This window comes from Marmota marmota, unplaced genomic scaffold, assembly GCF_001458135.2.
Source record: "Marmota marmota marmota unplaced genomic scaffold, marMar, whole genome shotgun sequence".
NCBI lineage: Eukaryota > Metazoa > Chordata > Mammalia > Rodentia > Sciuridae > Marmota > Marmota marmota.
The window spans coordinates 14,910,882-14,932,784 of record NW_026000101.1 but is presented as its reverse complement, the minus strand read 5'-3'; the positions used below and the strand labels follow the sequence as shown (position 1 = coordinate 14,932,784).

General features: G+C 51.3%; 1 protein-coding gene across 1 annotated transcript in view; it reads right to left on the bottom strand.

Moving 5' to 3' along the window:
- The window catches only part of Shb (SH2 domain containing adaptor protein B), a 183,484-nt gene that overhangs the window by 49,116 nt on the left and 112,465 nt on the right, over positions 1–21,903 (bottom strand). The gene's annotated exons all lie outside the window — the stretch shown is intronic.

Genomic DNA, 21,903 nt, shown 5'->3' with positions numbered 1-21,903 from the left:
TTTTTTTTTTTGGGGGGGGGGGGGTACTGGGGATTAAACTCAGGGGTCCTCCACCACTGAGCCATATCCTAAACCCTATTTTGTATTGTATTTAGAGACAGAGTCTCACCAAGTTGCTTGGCGCCTTGCCATTGCTGAGGCTGGCTTTGAACTTGTGATTCTCTTGTCTTAGCCTCCTGGGCCACTGGGATTACAGGAGTGTGTCATCATGCCTGGCTAAAACATGGTTTTTATTGTGTCCTACAAATAAACAGGGATCATTTATTAGTTTTGAGCATGATGTCCACCCCCACCCCGTTTTTTATTTTATTTTATTTTTTTACAGACGGAGAAAGAGAAAGGAAGAGCTATAAAATGGTAGTACTATGTCACTTTAAAGTGAGGATCAACTGTAAAGTACCGTAGACAACTTTGTAAATCACTCATCTACCAAACTACTTGATCTTCTACTTAATACTTTGGAGGGCTCCTTGTCCTCTGCAGTATTCTCCTCCTGTTCTGAGAGGTGAAGTCTAGCCTCCTGCTGGAGGATTCAAGGCTGAGGACCCTCGGGCTGGGAATACTGGGGGTGCAGATGATAAGGGGCTGAGCTGGGAAAACCACCTTCCTCTTTGCTTTCCACAGGCAGAAACAGCAAACATTTGGAACACTATCATTTACAAAGCACTTCTCATGTGCATTGCCATTCAATCCAAGGGCACCATACAGCAGTGAAGGTGCACTTCTGTTAGAAGCCTTTGCTGGATCCCTCCCAGGGCCTGACTCCAGGTCCAGGTGCTCTGTGCATGTAGATGGAGAACCGATGGGCAGACACCACCTTTTTGTGTGCTGGGAATTGAACCCACGGCCTTGTGCATGTGAGCCAAGCACTCTTCCAACTGAGCTCTAACCTCAGCCCAAGACACCACTTTTTACCCCTAAATTCTAGTTAATTTACAAAAGTCCCTGTTGCCAGTGACAAAGAACCTGGAGGAAAATGCCAGACGCATGCAGTTCGGCATTACATAATATTCAGAAGAGGCGATATTCTACGTAAATATCAACCTAAAAGGAAAGCATGTGCTGCGAACAGATTAGCTATTAAATCAGAGGGACTTGTGCTACACCTCTCATGCAGGATTTACGGTTCTGGAAGCATCTGCGCCTCACCAAAGCTGGGTTTGTAATGGCATGCAGTTAAGACAGGGGATGTTATAATGGCAATCATTAAAATAAGCCTCCTCCTGTATTACATGGTGAATTCAAATTTTCATTAAGGACCCAACAATAGGGAACAGTTAAGTAAATTATGGCACGTTAACTGGATGGAATATTAAGTAGTCATTAAAATGATAAATTGGAAGATAATGTAGCTACATGGGAAGACGTGCATGAAATTATGCTAAACTAAAAAGTAAAATACAAAATTGTTTATGTGTGAGGGCAAAAGTATGTAACGTGAGCTTTCTAAACAAGTCCTGGGCAATGTGAACAATGCCCCAAAGGGAATTCTGTTCCTTGCTTAGGAATTGCTCAAAAGCAGCACGGCACATTTTGCTCATAATATCCAAACTCTGGTGACAGCAATGTCGTTAAGTACAGACACACACGAATAAAGAGCTGAAAACCCGATACAGGAAGGTAAACAGCTACTGTGCAGGGAAGGGATTATTGCATAATTATTTTTGAAAGCTGTAAATAATGAATAAAGATGCTACAAAGGAAAAAAATGTAATTAAGACAGAAAGTAAATGTGATGTTAAGCAGGCTGGGTCTCCAGGAGCTGTTTGTGTCTTGGAAGCAGCAGTCTTTCCCTGGGAAAAGGCTCACTCGGGGAGTAGCTTCTCCTCTGGAGAGGCTGGCCAAGAGCCCTGTGAGGCAAGAGCCACCTTGTGGGACAGGCCAGCTCACCACACATTGCTGTCTCCTGCCTAGTGACCAGGCCTGTCCACCTTGTTAGCCAGACCCCTCTGGGACGGTCCCAAGGCTGATGTAATAGGGGAGCTAGTGACCATATGTTGTAAGTCACGAGTTATCTGGATATGGCCATCTACACATTCGTGGAAAATGACCTTTCATACTGGATGGCAGGCAGTGATTTCATGCCTCTTAGGCAGCGAGCAGAAACATTAAATTGACAGGGTGGGGATTTCTGTTGACCTCTGGAGTAGAAAGGTTTTCAAGTGGAACGAAACATGGAGAAAAAAAATGGAAAAGAAGGCACTTTCTTCAGTATCAGAAAATGTTAGAACTGGAGGGAGCAAAAGAACTGGCCTGGGCATATTTACCAGGAGGGCTGGTGGCCGTGGAGAAGACAAGGGCCGGGAAGAGAGCAGGCGGGGTGGGGGTGGGGGGAGCTGGGACCAGCTTGGCTTGGATGAGCAGCCTCTTGAGTGGATGTGACAGGATTTAGAGACTCCCCACTCCACAAGCAACAAGCTATACTAACTGCACATACCCTCTGTTCCACACACGCACGGATGGCCTTCTCCGTGGTCAGTGCCCCCCCACCAGACTGGTAATGCCAGTTTGTTACAATGGACGCATCAATATTACCCCAGTCTCTAGTTTGCATTAGGGTGTACTCTTGGCGCTGCACATTCTATGGGCATGGGCAAATGCATAATGCATGACATGTATTGTCACATCATATTGTCACATGAAGCATTTATAAGGTGTTCTGCCCAGTTGTTGCTCTCTCCTCCCTAACCCCTGGCTACCACTGATCTTTTTACCATCTCCATAGTTTAGCCTTTTCCAGGATGTCACACAGGTGGAACCACAGTATGTAGCCTTTTCAGACTGGCTTCTTTCTCTAAGTGATATACATTTTAGTTTTGATAGGTCTAGGGATTGAACTCAGGGGCACTCAACCACTGAGCCACTATTTTATATTTTATTTAGAGATAGGGTCTCACTGAGTTGCTCAGCACCTCACTTTTGCTAGCTGGATTTGAACTCATGATCTTCTTGTCTCGGCCTCTTCAGCTGCTGGGATTACAGGCATGCACCACCACACCTGGCTCTCATTATTTTTTTTTTTTTAACATTTCAATAATATTCCATTGTCTGGATGTACCGGAGTTTATTTGCCCATTCACCTAATCAAGGATCTCTTGGCTGTTTCCAAGTTTTGGCAATTACAAATAAAGTTACTGTAAAGTAGACATGAAATTTTCAACTTCTTTGGATAAGTACTGGGTAGGTCAATTACTAGCACATAAGAGTATGCTTATGTGCAAGTCTCTGGGTTCAGTGCCTAGGACCATTAAAAAGTATGTTTAGTTTGGTTAAAAAATTGCCAAACTGTCTTCTAACGTATTATTCTGTACTCCTGCCTGAATGAAAGTTTCTACTATATGCCTCCCTTTCTGCTTTGGCTGATAGGAAACTTGGATTTTGATGTAGAACCTCTGTAGCTATAATAACTCAGGACATGGGTAATAGATTTCGATTCCTATTCTCCTGGTCTTGTTACAGACATGCATTTCTCTTTTATTACAAACTCTAACCTGCATTTCGAAAGTTGACGGGCACACATCTAAGTGAAAAGACACACAGTAGTACACTTCAAGATAAATGTCTTTTATCAGCAAGAAGACTAGAAGAACATGAATCTTTTTTTTTTTTTTTAACCTTTTTTTAACCAACTCTTTGGGAACAGAAAAGGGAAACATGGCTTCACTGTCCGGGAAGCTGAGGCGTGCCCATCTTGGAGCCCCTGGCCTTCTCCGGTGGCACATGCATCCACTGTGCTCACAGGCAATCCTCTCTCCACTAAGTGGCTGGGGTTAGGTGGGGAGGCTGAGACCCTCAGTCAGAGAGGGCAGACACACCCAGGCTCCTTGATGAGAGCAGACTTGAATCTACAACCTCAAGAAGAGGCAGCTCTCGGCTGGGGGAGCCTGGGAACGCTGCAGAGAATGTAGACACGAGGTCATGGTACTGTGGTACGGCAGAGAAATGGGCCCAGGCTGGAGGAAGATGGGGCTGAGGTCCAGGGGACCAGAAGCACGAGGTATACGTGGGTTGTTCAAGGGCTGGGGGTTTCTAGATGCCCAGTGGAAGACAAAGCTACGGCAGAGGAAGCAGGTTTCTGTGAGGCCTCAAATGCTGAGGGACAGCACCCCCGGAGACCAAAGAGACCTACCTGCCCCAGAGCCTCTGGGCGAGGTGGAGCTGGGTGGGGAGCAGACGGCACAGCTGGGAAGGAGCCTCACTGGAAATGACAGACGCTAGCCTGCAGGCCCCTCACCTCTAATTTTCCCAGCCAGGCTTGTCTGGGAATCTACGGCAGCTCCAGATCATAGAGTGGCAGAGCTCAGTGGGGATGTGTGGCCCTCGGAGGCCTGCATTCTCAGGCCCTGCCATCACTTCCGGCCTACGAAACCTCTACTCTGCCAGGGGTGGGCATGCCTGGCCATGTCACCAGCATCTCCACCCATCTACACAGAAGCACAGTCACAGTGGACCTGTGCCCAAGATGACAAGGTTGTGAGCAGATGAGACACAGAGTCCTGGCCAGGGCAGGAAGGGCTGCATTACTGGACCAGGGCTGCCCCACACTGACCACCTAGAGGGAGGCAGGGCCTGGGTCCAGGAGCTAACAGGTCAACAGCACAGGGCCGGGGACTGACAACACTGATCCACCACACTGCTTGGCCTGTATCTTGGCTCCAGCCCCTGCCTGACTCGGAGCAAGTTGCCTCAGTTTCCTCATCTCTGGGGGGGTGACAACTACACCCATCTCAGAGAGATGCTATGGAGGATTAAATACATAGGCCAAATGATTAGAATAGAGCTTGGGGCAAAGAAAGTGCTCTGTGAATGTCATTATTCCAAACACCACTATTGGGGACTTCCTTGGAGCCTCATCTCCCAGAGCTTCAGAGGCCTGCTTACGGGAACCTGACAGCCAACCCTGAGTTGGAAATGGAAAGCGCTGGACACCGACCTCTAAGCCTATTTGCATTTCTGGGTCTATAACTTCTGCTTTCAGCTGTTGCATTAGCCATCTGACACCCCCATGTGGGAGTCGAGCTCTGGATCAGTGTTTGTGAGTAACATGAAACATACAGGGGTGGGGGTGGGGGTCTTGGTTCAATCCAGTCATCACATTTTATAGATGGGGAAACTGAGGCCTAGGGAAGGAAGAAGGTGGCTGGGTAGAGGCCCCAAAGACCCCTCATGCCTGGACCAGGGCTTTTTCTGCCTCTTCGACACTTCCTGACATCTCTTTCATCAGCTTGTCTTGTTTTAACCTCCAGGAGGCAGGGTGTCTATTTCAGGCAGATCTCTGAGCTGCTAAAAAGCACACCCGGCACCTCAGGCCGAGTGATGAGCTCCACGGGAGTGGCAGGCGGTTGCTCCTAATTAGACATGGGCCAAAACCCAGCCTAGTGCCGGGGTACCACATCAAAGGGGAGTCAGAGGCTTTTTCCCATCTGCACGGTTCAAACGTCTGTTAGAGAAAGACCCTCCCCCTAACGGGGGTGCTTCAACAGGCAGCTGAGCTCAGGTGTCCCTTGGAGGCTGCGGGTGGGCAGCACAGGGACGGCAGGAGTCCTTTGGGGTGGACGCTGCAGGCCATCAAGGGCAGGGCAGCTCAGAGACCAGGCTTGGAGACAACCCAGCCCTCACACATGCAGAAGGCCCTACCTCCTCCTCTATCTGGTCTGGTTTCCGGAGCTGTCTAGAAGCCAGAAGACTAATTAGACTTCTTTTGCCATCTCTTCTCCAGGCGTGCACAGAAACACCCCAGGCAGCAGAGGGTGAGCTCTGTGGAAGCAGGGGTGTGGAACAAGAAGAGTGGGCCCCAGGCAGCGGCCCAGGGCCTGTCACTACTGGCCAACCTGCCCTGCTTGCTCTTATGTGCTCAGCCTGAGGGCGAGGGAAAGGCCCGGGTCTGGAGTAGGAAGCTTGGTTTACTCCCATCCCTTGGCCATCTGTACAGGGACAGAGTCTTCTCACGAGCCCCTCTGGCCTTGAGTACCAGAGGGTAGACAAAGACCTCGCATCTGATGACAAATGTGCTTTCATCAGGATTTGAAAGGCCACTTGGGCCTTGGCCCAGAGCTCACGGGCTCTCGGTGACACTACCTCTGTGTCCTATCCCAGCCCATCACTCTGCATCTTCCAGCGACTGCCTTCACGTGCAGAGGATTCTGGGCAGCTGCAGGCCCAGCAGCTGGTGCCGTCCCTGGCGAAGACTCACTGAGGCGGGGTCACTGTTCCAGGAACCCAGGGAAGTGAGTGACTGGGTCTCCCTTTAAGGAGTCGATTTCTTAGGAGATGCCATTTTGATTCCAGGTTGACTGCAAGACCCAACTTCACGGGCAAGTGGGGAGTCTGCCTGCTTTTCTTCCTCACTCACAGAGCCCCAACTGTGTGCTACACTGGGCTCCTAGCCAGATGCTGAGTGCCAGCCCAGTGTTTGGTGAAGCTGGGGGTCCTCAGTGAACGCTGGTGTGGCAGGAGAACCAGGATGCCACCATCCATAAACAATGAGTTAATAATGGTTACCAGTCACTAAGCACCTGCTTGTGTCCCAGGCACCATCCTGGGTATTGGGAGTAAAGTACTGCTCATTCTCAAGACACACAGAGGCAGGAGTAGATTAAGCATCCCTGAAAAATCAAATTGTAAAACTCTTTGAGCATTTATAGGGTGCCACAAATGGGAAATTCTACACTTGACATCATGTAACTGGTCGTGGTCAAAATGTAGGCATACTAAAAACACTGCACAATTATCTTCAGGCAAAGGGTATGGGGTGTACATGAAGCATAAGTCATTTTCATATTTAGACTAGAGTCCCAGCCCCAAGAAACACTAACACCGTGCAGGTACTCATTATATAAGTGCAAATACCCAAGTCCAAAAAAATCCCCAAATCCAAAAATGCTTCTGTTGCAAGCATTTTTGAATTCTTGACTGTATTATTTCCCATGCAGAAACTGAGGCTCAGACAAATGAGGCTCAGCTGGAAATAATCCAGTTCTGACTGTTGTAAGCACCTTAAAAGTGGTACGTGCATTGGCAGCCGGGTGGAGGTAAAAAATAACCCAGTTCCTAGAGTTTGGAAAAACTTCAGGAAGGTGATAGCATTTCAGAGTCTTAGGTCCTTGTGTAAGAAGAGCCCTCGAGGATCAGGGAAACAGAGAGACTGCCTACTATCACAAACAGAGAAGGACAAGCCCAGAAGGACATAATCAAGAAGAGTAGGAAGGCTTGGGTAGTTGAAAATGAGGTCACCAGGACAAAGAGCAAACGAGGAAGGGCAAGCACGAGCAAAGCGGTGGAGAGAGGAAAGCCGGAGGATTATCCGATAGAACTCAACAGCCTGTGCTGCCTTCAGCCTGGTGCTCTTCATTGGGAACGGGGTGTGGTGACCAGAATGGATGGAGCTGGGCTAGGGAGAGTGTGGAAGTCACAGGAGGGATGCTACTCTAAAAGGCAGGAAATTGGAAAAGGGGGGCCAGGAGCCTTAATCAGGTCTTTAATGCAAACCCTTATAGTGGATTATAATTCCCCAAGTGGGCAGGACACGCAGGGGTGCGTGTGGTACTCAGTTGTATATAATCCCAAGGTAGGACCCTCTGAAAAATTAGGGCTCCACCTTTTCAAGGGATGGAGAGAGGACATGCTCCTGTGAGCAACCCCCAGATGTGGAGATGCAGACATTCCCCCCTGGGATGAGGGCCAGGGTCAGGCACCTAATCCTCAGAGGGTGGGTGACCCTGGACTCTTCATGCTGCAAAAAAGAGGCCAAGGAGGGGCTTCCAGACCTGTATCCAGCCTGTGTCTTCTGAGTGTTGACAAGTGGACCTGTGCAGAGGGCCAGCACCCCACAGACACAATCTTCCGGTCTGCTGGGCAAAGTGAGGTCTCAGCTTCCAGAGGGGCCTGGGGGCCGCTTTAATGTGATGAAGCCACAGGGTGACGGGCTTTCATGCCTGACCAGTCATAGCTAGGGGCTTTACTCCTTATGGAGCAGCTTCACCTACATGTTCTCAGGGAACCTTGGAGCAAACCTTGGAGGATCCACAATGTGAAGGCCCCTTGCCATCTGCCTGATAAAAGCCTGCAGCTTACACAAGAGGGGTGGGAAGAGTTGGGCCTCAATTACACAGCGGTGCCCACGTGCTAAGTGCATTCTTATTTAATTCTCCCGACAGTTCTTTGAGGTACCACGTGGATTGCAAAATGAGCTGTGGACAAAGGCTGCCCGGCTCTGGAGACCATGCTCTTGGCCATGTGGCCCTCTACACCATCTTCCTAGCCCAAGTCAGTGCTCCCTCCACTCCACTAGGAACAAAAAAGACACAAACTTGGTGCTCAGGTCAGTAAGGGAAGCAAACCCTGGAGGGCCCTGGTCCATCAAGCTGAGTGATGCCAGGCATGCTATTTCCTGCCTCTGGCTGACAGTCTGCTTATCAAACTGGTAACTGGGGCCATCTTGGGGGTCCCTTCAGGCATCATTACAATCAGTCTGAAGGCAAGCAGAGAGCTGTCGATCAGGGAGGTATTCAGCACATTCTAGATGCTGCACAGGGGCGGCCAAGACATGCTGCTGGTCCCAGTCTGGCTGGCACTAAGCCAGTGGTTAAACTGGTAGCAGGTGCAGGGGACCACTTCCCAGGGCAAAGCCAAGCATAATTCTTCACCTCACTTGTACCTGATGGCCCTGGTCACTTATATTAAAGCACCCTCACCACCTGTCATGTTTCCCAGCTATACAGGTCAACCCCACCTATATGCCTAGGGCTGGTCATGGGGTCACTGTCTCATACCGAGGGGGGTGATGTTGGCATCAAGCCCCCATGCTCAGAGCAGCTGCCCCAGCGGAAGCAACCTGCTGAGATCTGGCAAGCTCTCTGCCCAGCTTCCCTACCCTGGAACTTCTTCAAGGGAGCAACTAATCCCCCTAGGGACCCAGAGACAACTCAGCCTTCTGGACAGCAGCACTGAGGCCGCTGGCCCAGGACCAGCCTGGCTCTCCGCTCACCGGCTGTGTGACCTTGGCCAACTGCCTGCTCCACTGGGGCTCAGATCTCTCCCAGGTGAGGTAGAGGGGTTGAACCAGATGATCTCAGGGGCCTTTCTCACTCAGTCTGGTTCCATGAAGAGCAGGTATTCACAGAGGGCTTCCTGGTCCAAGTGCTGTGGCTCCATCTTTGGAAGGAGGCAGGAGGCATACAAGAGAGCACCTACCCTACCAGCACGGGGGTCGCTGGCCTCAGCATCCCAACCACCCTCAGCAAACCACTTCAAGACACGGTCATCATATGCAATGGGAACACTGCCCAGTGAGAAGCTCCACCCCACTCCCAGCTGCGCTTTCCCATCTGGGGTAGTTCATCTGTGTCAACTTGGCTGGCCTATGGGATGCCTAGATGTTAGGATGAACGTTAGTCTGTAAGAGTATTTTTGGATAGGATCAATATTGAAATTGGTGGAGTGAGCAGATTGCTGTGCCCCCACTGTGTGGGTAGGCCTTATCTAATCCATTGAAGGCCCTGCATAGAACAAAAAATGCCAGTCCTTCCCTGAGTAAAAGAGAATTCTGTCTGTCTGCCTTTGAACGGGGACATTGGCTTTCTTCCTGCCTTTGGACTTGAACTACACCACTGATTCTGATTCCATGCATCCAAATTTGGACTTGAAGTACACCACTGACTTTGCAGCTTGCCAACTCACCTGCAGATCTTGGGACTTGCCAGCCTCTGTCATCACGAGAGTCAATTCCTTAAAATAAATCTCGGTCTCTCTCTCTCTCCCCACTGGTCTGCTTCTCTAGAGAACTCCCATTAATACAAACTTCTGTGAAGTCCTTCACCACACACCTAGCGTGTGGGCCTTGGAAGGGCTGCTTATCCGTTCCCTTCTTAGGAAACCCAGTTTCTGACAACAGCAGATCAACCCAGAGAGCTGGGTCTATAAGGAAACCCTTCTATCACCATCAGGGCAGACACACCACTTTACTTGATCCCAAAGAGCGAGGCAAGCAGTCCAACAGAAGATTCTTGAGAAGGATATGCAATTCCACCTTTGAGACTTAAGCAAAGCCACTATGAGTCCAAGGATCTTAGTGGGGACCCACAGCTGGCCCAGGAGGGACCATCTGTCAAGGTCCAACCCAAATCTAACCAAAAAAGACTAAAGGGCAGTGCTCTCTCTCCCAAAGAGTACTTCACAGTCCACGCGACCCTTTGCATTACGTGGTCCTTATAACCACTGGCTGCAGAAGGGTCCTCATAGGTAGCGATGGCATCCTCACTTAATAGCGGAAACGGGAACATCAGAATGAGGGGGACTTGCCAAAGTCATGGGGTAAGAAATCCGCACAGTTCCTGAGTAAGGAGTTTTACAATTCTTACCCTCCTGGCTTTTCCAACTCGACAGTCTTGTAGGTCACGGTGTCACAGCACCAAAAACCCTAAGGAGCGTTCTTTTATTTGTCTGTTTTACAGAATAGTGGGAAAAGGGAAGGTGAGTGGGGCATGCTACATGTAAGAATGGGGACCTGAGAAGCACCACCCTTCACAGTCCTCTCAAGGGGCTCTTTCCTACTGACAGCTGTTCCAGCCAACACCATCCACCCAGCACCCAGCGCACCCAAGAATGGTGTGAAAGGAAGGACACACCTGGATGGAATGAAGAGCTTGTACTGGAGCAATAAATAAATACACAGATACACGTACGGCCCCTCCTGAGGGGCCCAAAAAGGTGTCCTTCAGGTATTCAATATGATACAAAAGGTGCCATCAGTTTCTAGAACATGAGAGCAAGCAGAGAGAGCCTACCTCTCTGCGATGGCAGCCTCTTCCAACTGGTGGCCTCCCAGGGACCTGACCTGAAACCCTGCTGCCCCAGAGCACCAAGTCCTATTTTCTGTTCAGTTAGGATCACAGGATACTGAGTCTCCACAGAATGCTAGAGGCAGTGCAGGGGCTCAAAGAGGAATCCAACACCTTCCCAGGCATCTGTCTCTCCCCCACCCTGGGGACCCTGAGACTCCTGTCACTTTCTGGCATTGTGCATGCTCAGTTCCACCCCCACCCCCAGTTCTAAGGGCGGAGTTCAAGTCTAATCCATCCTGACACACCCCCTGCCATTCCTAGCATAGAACCTGGCTCCACAGATGCTCTGCAAATACTGGCTGAAGGAACAACATAAACAAACAGCCTCTTGCACATTCTGAATTTAGCGCAGAAAAAATATTTTAAAAATATTTGTCTCTTCTAGGAAGAGAACCATACCCATAGATGGCTGGAGGGAATATAAACTGGAAATGGCCTTTTCAGAGGTAAAATTGGTAGATCTAACAAAAATTAAATACCGTATGGCCTGGAGTTCTGCTTCTAAAAATATCCAGACCCACATGCAGAAATAAATGCTCACGGATGTTCACTCTGAATAGGAGAAGGACCGAGCATACTGTGCTAGTCACACTGGAGAATCATTCAAAAGAAAGAATGCCCTCGGACAAGATCTGTGATGAACAGCATTTAGGCAGAAAAGAATGATTTTTGTAAGCAGGTGGGAAAAGGGTTAAGAATACACAAATTATGAATGGTCCTGGTTTCTGGAGAGGGTTCCCTTTTTTAGTCCCTGTATGTCTGTAGGCTGCATTTTCTTACCTAGAGCATGTAGGTTTTTCCCTTTTTAAAAAATTAGCACCTATTTTAAATGTAATGATGAAACAAAAAAAAAAATTTTTTTTTTTTTTTTTTTTTTTGGGTAACAGGGGTTAAACTCAGGAGCACTCAACCACTGAGCCACATACCCAGCCCTATTTTATATTTTATTTAGAGACAGGGTCTCACTGAGTTGCTTAGTGCTTCACTTTTTGCCACTGGGATTACAGGTATGCACCACTGAGCCTGGCAATGAAACAGATTTTTAAAAGAAGCTACAAATGTGGCCTCCAAAGACTGTCCCCTCTCTTGTGGTTCATAATAGCACGCATGAAGTGTCTCTCCTGAGCCAGTGCTGAGCTTTACATTACTGTTTCTGTTGTTCCTTCAGCCATGAGTTTCACACTAACCCCAGGAGAGATGACGAAAGTGAGGCCAAGACAGGAAGAGCAGAGTGCTAAGGTGGCACGTTGGTGCCAGGATGAACTATATCCTGTGTCTGCTTTTGTCAAAGTCTGAGCTCACACTGTGGCCACAGAGTCACTTGCCATCTACTTCACATTCTGGTGGGACATGCTTTGGACCCACAGCTTCTGTTTTGGGATTATTTATAAATACTTTTCATATCATGTGATGCTTACACATTCAAACTTTAGGAAATGAAGTCTGGAGCAAATTGTGTTTTGTTGAACTCAGGGGAACTCAACCACTGGGCCACACCCCCAGTCCTATTTTGTATTTTATTTAGAGACAGGATCTGAGTTGCTTAGTGCCTTGCTTTTGCTGAGGCTGGCTTTGAACTCACGATCCTCCTGCCTCAGCCTCCTGAGCTGCTGGGATCCCAGGCGTGGGCCACCAGGCTGGGTTTTGTTTTTTCACCCCAAGGTGTACACTTTAACTAGAACATGCCCACAATGTCTCCAGACATCCACAGAAGCTCTGGATTTTCCCCTCCTGGTACAGACTGAACCCAGGGAACTTTAGCATAGAGCTACGTCCCCATTCCTTTTTTCTTTTCTTTCTTTTTTTGTTTTAATATTTTTAGCTTTTAGGTGGACACAATACCTTTATTTTGTTTCTACGTGGTGCTGAGAATCGAACCCAGTGCCTCACGCATGCTAGGCGAGTGCGTCACCATTTGAGCCACATCCCCAGCCCTTTCTTTTCTTTTTTTAAATTTTGAGACAGGGTCTTGCTGAGGCTGGCCTCAAACTTGCGTTCCTCTTCCCAAGTAGCTGGGATTGCAGGCATGCACTAGATGTTTCGACACACAAAGGACGGTAGTTAGTCTTGGCACTGCAAATGGGGAAAGCTCTCCCCTAAACACAGCTATGTGGACAGGTCTAATCCCTTTTTGGCACCCCTGGCTTTACTGCAAAGGGTCCCCACCCTCTCCAAGGCCTGATAACCCTTTCAAAGTCACAAATCAAGGTAATCCCCACTGTCCAAGTTTGATCAGCAAGCCCTGAATCAAAAAATACCCTAAGGTGGATGACAAGGAGCAGGTTGCCCTGTGGGGGGCAGGTGTGCTTGGGATGAAGGAGGTCGGGCCTTTGATGCCCCCAGAGGAGGCTGCCTCCCGACAGGTGGCTCCTTGAGGAGGGATCAGAGGGATTACAGCAGCATGAGACGTTCTAATCCAGACTGACAGGAGGCCAGATTCCCACACAAGAAGAGAGCTTTGGGAGATGGACTCTGAGCCCTGAACCCTCTCAGCTCATTAGGTGAAGAAGGAGGAGCTGTGGACACACAAATCACTTCACTAGTTCACTGTCACTTACTGGTCCGACTGGCACCTGTGTTGACTTCTAAGGAAGCCTTGGGTTGGTCCCTCAACTCTGTTCTTTTTCCCTTGTTTGGGGACAAGATGGGGTGGAGGGTGGGGGTCACATTCCCTCAGGCCTGCTTCACCAAATTTTAGGCTGGATTCTCATTGATGCCCTGACACCACACACAGGGTCAACTCCAGCACGGTTAGTTCATCAGCCAGGAGTCTAACAGCAAGTGTCATCTATGAGGTGCGCATAGTCAGCATCAAATGCCACTGGCACCAGAGGTAGAATGGGGTCCAGGAGCCAGGCGGTGTGAGTGCCCAGACACACTCCCCAAGCCCCCTGGCAGCCGAATGCCCCAGCCCCTCGGACCCACCTCCCATGGGTTTCCTCTACATGCTGCATGCGATGTCAGAAGCATTTCTATCAGGTATGTACACTCAAGTGTCTCAGCCGGGAGTCAGCAGCAGGAGGTGAGTGACAGGTGGAGGAACTTTAATAAAATGACAAGCAGCAGCCTGTTACAAGGAGATCCTGGAGATTTGCTAGAGATGCTGCTTCTTCCTTTTTTTCTGGAGATGAGCCTTAGCACTTGTGTTCTGGATTAAGTCTGGGAGACGGGGAAGGAGGACCGGGAGACGGGGAAGGAGGCCTATCTGAGTGTGCAAGTGTGTGCATTAAATTAGAGGGAAAAGGAAGTCACAGGAAGAAAAATCAAGCCAAGCTAAAAACAAGGCAGCTCTAATGCCACTGCCAGAGAGAAAGGGTAAGGGCAGCCAGAGGCAGGGAGGCCAGAGTGGGAGGAAAAGAAAACACAAAGTTCCCACCTAAAAATAACTGAAAGTACGAATGTGGACTCGCCATTGAGGAAGAAGGAATTTTTGATATGAGCCTGAGACTGCAGTCATGCCTGCTAGGAAGGGCCTGCCCGCATTCCGGAATTGAGGTTGTCTTCCAACAGGAAACCGGGTGACAGAACTGAGATCAACCCCAAGAACATTCCAAATACGTAAAGAAACTCTGGAACACGAAGGCTTGTCTGAAGCCAAGACCCCGGGGTGGCAATGGGTGGGTGGCTCTGGACCCCCAGAGCCTGGCCCCAGCTCCTGCCGGCAGACCCTAGATAGCACCCCTCTCCCCAGCATCTTCCTGGTGTGCAAAGGGACCAAACTTTAGGTGCCGACTGATCTTAGTGGCTCATTTATTTACTAAATAACCCTTTTATTTATTGCTTTCTTCATGTTTTTATTTATAAATGATCGTAGCAACACTAACATCAGCAAGTGAAGGTGTCCATGGGGCCTGTATTGGATTTTCAGCTGGCCTCCTCCAGGTGAGGGACCTGGCAACCTCTCTGGGCATCTAACAGCTCCACAGCCAGATAACGTCAGCAGGCCTCGGTGAGTAAGAAAGAGAAGCACCAGCTCACAGATGTTATTATCTTCGGCCCCGCCTCTCATTCAATCCTGCTCATGGCAGAATAAATGCAAATACGATTCCAATTATTAATGACTTCCCCTTGGTTCTAGGTATGGAATATGCTGGCGATTCAACATGCCTATAAGCACTTTCTGAAACCTGACTGGGCACGTAGGTTCAGACCTTGGCGCTGCCATTCATCAGCTTGTGCCTCTGGTGGAGGACCTGCTCAGGAGAGCCTCTGCAGCCTCCGCCGGGGGGTGGGGAGAATATCAATATTGACTTCATGGGGCTGTTATAAAACCAGACAAAGGATATAAAAAAGGCTTGTAAGGCATAAGACCCCATGCAGATGTTCCGTATTAGAGAGGAATATACATGCTTGTGTGCGGATGCACAGCTGTATTCCTGACTTGACATCTGGTATAAATGACGCGTGGTCAATAGTGGAAGTCCACCGGGAGAGGACATCGCGTTTCATCTTTCCTATGTGGCATCAGTCACGTCCAGAGCCTTTCAATAGAATCAACTTCTATTTTTGGTATTGACCCCCTCAAGGAAAGACCCTGCACTGGCGACAAGGTTCTGGGAAGACGTGATCTGACTCCAGGGTTCAGAAGCATGACGGCTCTGCATGGCATCAGCCAGAGCCAACGGGAAGGGAGTGGCCTCTAATACCTGGGACCCTCTAATATCTGGAACCAGGCCCTTCCTGCGTGTTTCACTAAGTGTATCATCCGCTAGCGTTTGGCACGTCTCCTCGAGCTGGGGACCTACAACTGATGTGGTGTGACAGCTGAGAAGTTGCTGCCAGACAGGCTTCCTCGCTCAGGCCTGGGGGAGGCGAGGCCGGCCGGGAAGAGCCGGCGGGGAGGGTGGCAGCTGTCAGGTTACAGCTGCTGCAGCACAGACCACACTTCAGATTTCACTCAAGTCCCCTGCGGACGGACAGAGGCACCAGCCACAGGCCACATGACCAGGAGACTCCTGCTCATCCTCCTCCTCCTGAAGAGACAAAGGATCGAGAAGCCTCACAGCAGCACCCTCCCCAGGAATTCCCAAACTCTCCGGGGTGCAAGTCCTCCCCTGGCGCTGCCCCTCCCTGTGGCCTCCAGGCCTGACGTTTGGGGGTAGGGATCGTCCCCCTAGACCCTGATTAGAAGCGGGCTCTGCTTGTCCAAGTTTTACCACCAACTCCGGCTGAGGGCTGACCAGTCTGTGAAAAGGCAGTGGTCTCACTGTGCTCCCAGCCTGGGGGAGGACAGGGCCTCCAAGGAGACTCCTGTCACCCTAAAGGCTGTTAAAATCCTATTCACCCTCCACTGGGGTGGGTCCTGCCTAGCTCGCTTTTCATTGACAATGTATGTGAGGAGAATACTCTGGGGAGCCAGGGAGCAGAGAGAACAGGAGAGCTCCAGGTGAGAGGGACAGAGCTCTCTGGAAAACACAAACCACGCATTGCAGGGACCCTCTTCCTATGCCCGAGGGGAGCTGGCTAATGCCCTCCCCCCAATCTACTCTGTGGAGGAGGTTACCATCTGGCTAAGACCCTCGAGCACACTGAGCTCGCTTCCTTCTGACTTCCAGAAGGAACCTAGGACCCAAATCATCGTCTTGAGCTGACATCCTTCAGCACCCAACTGGCTCACTGGCAATTCTTCAGGATGGGCCATTGTTTCCTGGGGGTCTTGTTAGCAACCAGTTCCTCTTACAGGCTCACCAGGAAGCTCTTGCTGTCTAAGTGGAATGCACAGTGGGGGTGGGGGGTTTCTACCTGGTGGACCACCTGGAATGGCTGTTGCGAAGTGTCTGAGCTGCAGTGACTGCCGCCATTCTGTGCCCACAGTCGGCTGTGGTCCACAGGCCAGTGGGGCAGGGAGGCCTCCTGAAGCAGCTGTGGCCACCTGTCTACAGGACTCTGAGCTGTCAGCCCTCAGGAGGATCTGAATCCCACCTCTTCCCTCACACCTAAGTTGAGCTTTCTAGGTTCATTTCTGGCTCACAACTCTCAAGCTGTGCTGGAGCTCAGGAGAGGAAAATCAGTATTGGGGAGGGTGGCCCTGCAGAGGGTCCCCAAGCCAGGTCCCAGACCTTCATGTGTGCACAGTTCTGTAATCCTGTACACAGATGGCCAGTGGAATTCTGAGAGAGGTACTTAAACAGAGCAGTAGTTCTTTGAAATAACTGGTAGGTCAGGAACACTTGGACCAGACTCTATAACCCTTATCTCTAGGACACTGGCTGGTTCCCAGTCCCCGAGTGCTGGACAGATTCAGAATGACGAACAGGGTGTCCACTGACGTGCCTGCCCTGGCCCAAGGTCGGCACCGTTCCCCACCTGACTTCCCTTGAAGCTGCTCTTTTTAACACCCAGAAGCCTTCAAGGCTGGGCTCAGGTCTCACCTCCTGCAAGTGCCCTGTTCTGAGGCTGATTCTGTGTCCCAGTCATATGTCAATCACCCTCTGGAAGCCTGTGAAGCCAAAGTCATGCTGGCTACTCTCTCCATCTCTGGCCATGGCACAGCTGTCCCTCCTCCTCAAAGCCATCCCTTCTATCTTCCCCATCTCTGCACAGACCTCAGGATCTAACCCAGACATCAGTTCAGCACCTATGAACTGGGAGGTCCCCAGGACAACCAGGCTGGTCCTATCCTCCTCTGCCCAGGGAGCTCCTCCCTCCTGGTCTGCTTTTTTTTTTTTTTTTTTAATACCAGGGATTGAACTCAGGGACACTTGACCGCTGAGCCACATCCCCAGCCCTATTTTGTATTTTACTTAGAGACAGGGTCTCACTGAGTTATTTAGCACCTCGCTTTTGCTGAGGCTGGCTTTGAACTCATGATCTTCCTGCCTCAGCCTCCCGAGTCTCTGGGATTACAGACGTGCAACCCTGGGCCCGGCTGGCCTGCTTATTTTTCCAGGCTTCAGTCAAGCTTCAACTCCTTGGAAGCCTTTCCTGGCTCCTCTTCTCTCAGAACTTCAGTGATTGTTATATTACTGTGTCACCCCCATTCCATGATGTGAAGCCCCAAGACCTTTTAAAGTGCCAATCTGGGTCTAGTCTGCCTCCCACTTCAGCCTGGCTCTCATTTTTGCCATTCTTCTGGGTTCCCAGAACAGGAGTGCAAAAGAACCGTCGAGTGCATGACACTCTTCTGAAGTGTTATCTGCCACTCCACCTCTAAAACATCTTGTCTTTGTGGCTGACCTTCGGAGCCGTCCTGCTCTGTCCTGCTCAGGCCCCAACAAGGTCTGCTGTTTGCCAGCCCATTGTAGGCCTAGGCCTCCCATGGCAGGCAGGAGATGGAGTCTGACACAGCCTGCTCCTTCATCCCAAGGCCAGGCAGCCCGTCTGTCCAACAGCAGGTGTCCAGCAGCTTCTCACCATGGACAAGCACAAATGAGAGAAAAAGAGACATCGGAGGCTTGGAGTGTGAGGCTCCCAGAAGAGGCCCTGCTGAGGGACAGAGGGCCCAGGGATGGGTGGAGATGAGCAGGAACTGTGTCCCCCCACTTGCACCATGGGGCCAACTGAGCAAGCAGGGGCCCCGGTGACCACTCGCAGCCTTCTGCTGAGGCAGAGCTGCTTCCTCTGGTGAAGTGACAGCCCACTCACCTACCTTGTAAAGGGGAGTGAGACGGGGGTTTATAGCATTCCTGTCCCTCTGAACTCTTAGAACCATGACTCCTGAGCACCAATAGCAGGTGACAGGCAGCTTGAGGAGGCAGGAAGGAACACTGGGGCCCCAATAGTCCTAAGTCAGGCCGTTACTCTGCTGGCCTGGGCTTCCCGACCACAAATGGCTCCATAAACTGTGAACTCCCAGAACTGAAGACGCCCCAGAGATTCCCAACACTGACCGCCCTTCGCCCCCAGAGCCGGACAAATGTTATTAGCATCGTCTGTCTCCACGTCCAGGAGAGCACTTATCTGATTTGCCCCAAGTCCTGTTTTGGTCTGCTCATTTTCTAGGAATAAACAGGAGATCATAGGCTACAACTGGGGTATGGGCTGCAGCTGTTAAAGGGGAGGCTTAGGAGCAGAGGAAAGGCCCATTTTCATCCTGTTTCAATAAGTGCCAGGCCTGCTGCTGGGCTCTGAGGAACTGCCTGAGGCCCTGCCCAGGCTGTGGAGGAGCTCTGCAAGGTGCAGAGCTGGGGCAGGGAGGTGTGGCTTTAGGGAGGCTGAAGTCTGCACCTGGATCCCTGGGATGAAGGGAAGGTCTCTGAGCCTAAGGAACAGAATCCCTGTGATTGGGCCAGGTCTGGGAAACTCATCAGGGGACACTGAGAAGGACGGATGGGAAGGACTGAGACTCATGGAGAGACCCCTTCTGCTCACTCAGTTCTCAAGCCCCTCCCTCGGGCTCCTTCCTCCCTGAGGGCTCTCCCAGCCAGGAGGACAACAGTGTGCTGACCATGGGCTACCAGGAGCTAGGATGGCTGCACCTCTTTCCTCTGATGCTGATGTGCAAAATGAAAACCTTTTAAAGCACATTTAAAAGTTATTTTTAAAGCAGGTGTGGTGAAATCAGGCCCATTTGGAAGCAGACTCTGGTGGAAAGGCATCCCCCAAGGAGGCCAAGTGGGACTCCTGCTGGCAGACAGGTTTCCAGGGCGCTGAGTGGAAGCTGTTGACACTGAGTCACATGCCCCGAGGAAGTCTGATGTGGCTGGGGACAGATGAACAAAGGCATCCTGGAGACAGCAGTCAAACCCGACAGCCAGCACCGGGAGGCTTTTTATATCTTGGGAGATGGTGTCCCTGAGCCTGGTGGATCTGTGTGCATCGAGTGCATCCTGCTGCTGCTGCTGCTGCCACCGCTGGGCAGCAGGAATGTCACTTTGGGGTCAGGTTGAAGTTGGGGAAACTGAGGCCCCCAGAGGGGAAATACCTGGTCCCAGTCAAAGCACAAGTCAGAGGAGATGGGTTAGTGCCTGAGTCTGCTTGTGATTCCCCCCCACACACACAACCTCCACCCACGGCCCTGCTCTGTTCCAACCTTCACAAGGTCATTGTCAGAACCACTGCTGTGTGGATGTCAATGAGATGGGCCGTGGGACTGGGCCCCACCTGTGGGTGGTTTCCACTGCTCTTCAGCCCCAGCACCAGATCCTCAGGACCTGCATGGGGATGTCAAGGGGACAACAGAATGGTGCCCACCCCCTGCAGTGGACAAAGAGAGACAAAAAAGACAGGGAGGGACATAGCCAGGGAGAGCGAGGCTCTGGCGGGCCGAGCAGAGCTGCAGGGTTTTCAGGAGTCCTGCCTTGCCCAGCAGGGCCTCTCTAACCAGGGGCTCTGTCCCAGAACCAGGAAGCCAAGTACGACAACACAGATTCCTGGCTTTCACAAGGGCCACTAAAAAGAACGGGGCCTGGGAATCTGCATTCTCGTCCCTACCGACCCTGCCCTGGATCCCCCACATGACTAGTACAAGCCGACACCGGAGGGCGAAGGCAGCTCGTTTGTGGGGCTTCAAGGCAGCTTGCCCTTCACTCTGGCCTCAGGTTGTGGGTGGAGAATCCAGGTGGCCATCCACAGGGCCTGTTCCCAGGCCAGCCAGGCTCCTTCTGTCTGCTAACCCATAAGGACCTGGGGACTCTGGTGTGGCTTGGCCTCCAGAATCCTGGGGGATGTCCCTCATAGTAGTCCTATAAAGTATGTGGCTCCTGGTGCCCAGAAATTTGGGGGCTCAGAGGGTTTACTTGTCACATGGAGCCCCAGTGAGTGAAAGACTGAATAAGTTCACAAAATAAACCACTAAAATTGCCCTCAAGAGCAGAAGCCCCACCGTCAGAAGCTGGGCTCCAGTTTTAGTTTCCTGTGTGGCTTCAGGAAAGTGCCGTAACCTCTCTGAGCTCTCATCTCCCCACTTCTGTAGTGGGGTTGGCATCACATGCCTGTCTACCTCCCTGGAGGGGGATGAAGATCAAAGGAGAATGGACATGCTAGCACGGAAACACGAGGGGGTGGCTGTGTGGCTGTCTGCTCTTCCTTTTTTCTTGAAGCATAAGGAAAAGGCCTGTTGCTCTTTGGTTTCGTAGAGCACGTCAGCTCCGAGAGGTAAACGACGTTCTTTTTCAGGAGCAGGCAAGAAAGCGCTGGCAGGGCTTCTCCGTGCCTCTTTCTCCTGGAGAAGAAGGCAGGAGTCCTTGGTAGAAATCCGAATGGCCCTTTCGGGATTTTGAAACTCTGTGAGCCTGTGTTCCTGTCGGTGTCATCCAGAGAGCGGGACCACCCTGTCAGCAGAGGAGGCATCACCAAGCCCACCTTCCTGGCACAGGCCCCTCGTGTAACACAGACGATGATTACAGCTCCGTGTCTGGTGTCAGAGCCAGGGCTCCTTCAGACACGACTGTGCCTCTCCCCGTCCCTGTGCACAGATGCGGGCTCTGTGGGCTGGGGGAGGGGTGCCACGTGCTCTGGGTCAGAGTGGCTTCTCCACCAGGCACCTTGGGCTCTCTGACCTGGCTGCCTCACCCAGGTGGGCTGGGCTGGCCACTCGGGAGCTGTCCTCCGCCGTCCAGCCTGGCTGCAGGGGGAGCCCAGGTACCCAGACTCCAGGGCCACAGGCAACGGGAGAGCGAGGAGCAGGCGGCTGGCTCCACAGAGCTCAGGTCGCTTGCCTGGCCTGGCACGTGACAGGCACGCTCGCTCTGGCACTTAGGTCGCGCACACTCACAGAGGCCTTGTGGTGGGTCAGTGGATGAAGAGGACGGCGGGGAAAGACCATCAGTTTCCCTGCCTCCCCTCCCCCACCCGTGGGCTCTGGGGCACAGCGTGGGGACAGACACGGGACTCTACCACAGACCTGCCCAGAGCTTGGGCTCTTCTCAGTGGAAGAAAGGGGAAGGGGATGTGGACTGACATGTTAGAGCCCAGAGACCCCAGCCCAGGGCCTTGCTCAGTGACCCTCGTGGGTCGCCCAGATGCTCTGGTTTTCAGTTTCTCTCTTAGAAATGAGAACACCAAGGGCTGCCTCCAGGGTTGTTCCCAGGACGAAATGAGATAATGTCTAAGAAAGTGCTTTGTAGTCAGTAAACGGGGAAATAAATACACATGCTGATGGCAGGACGCCCCCCCCCCCCCC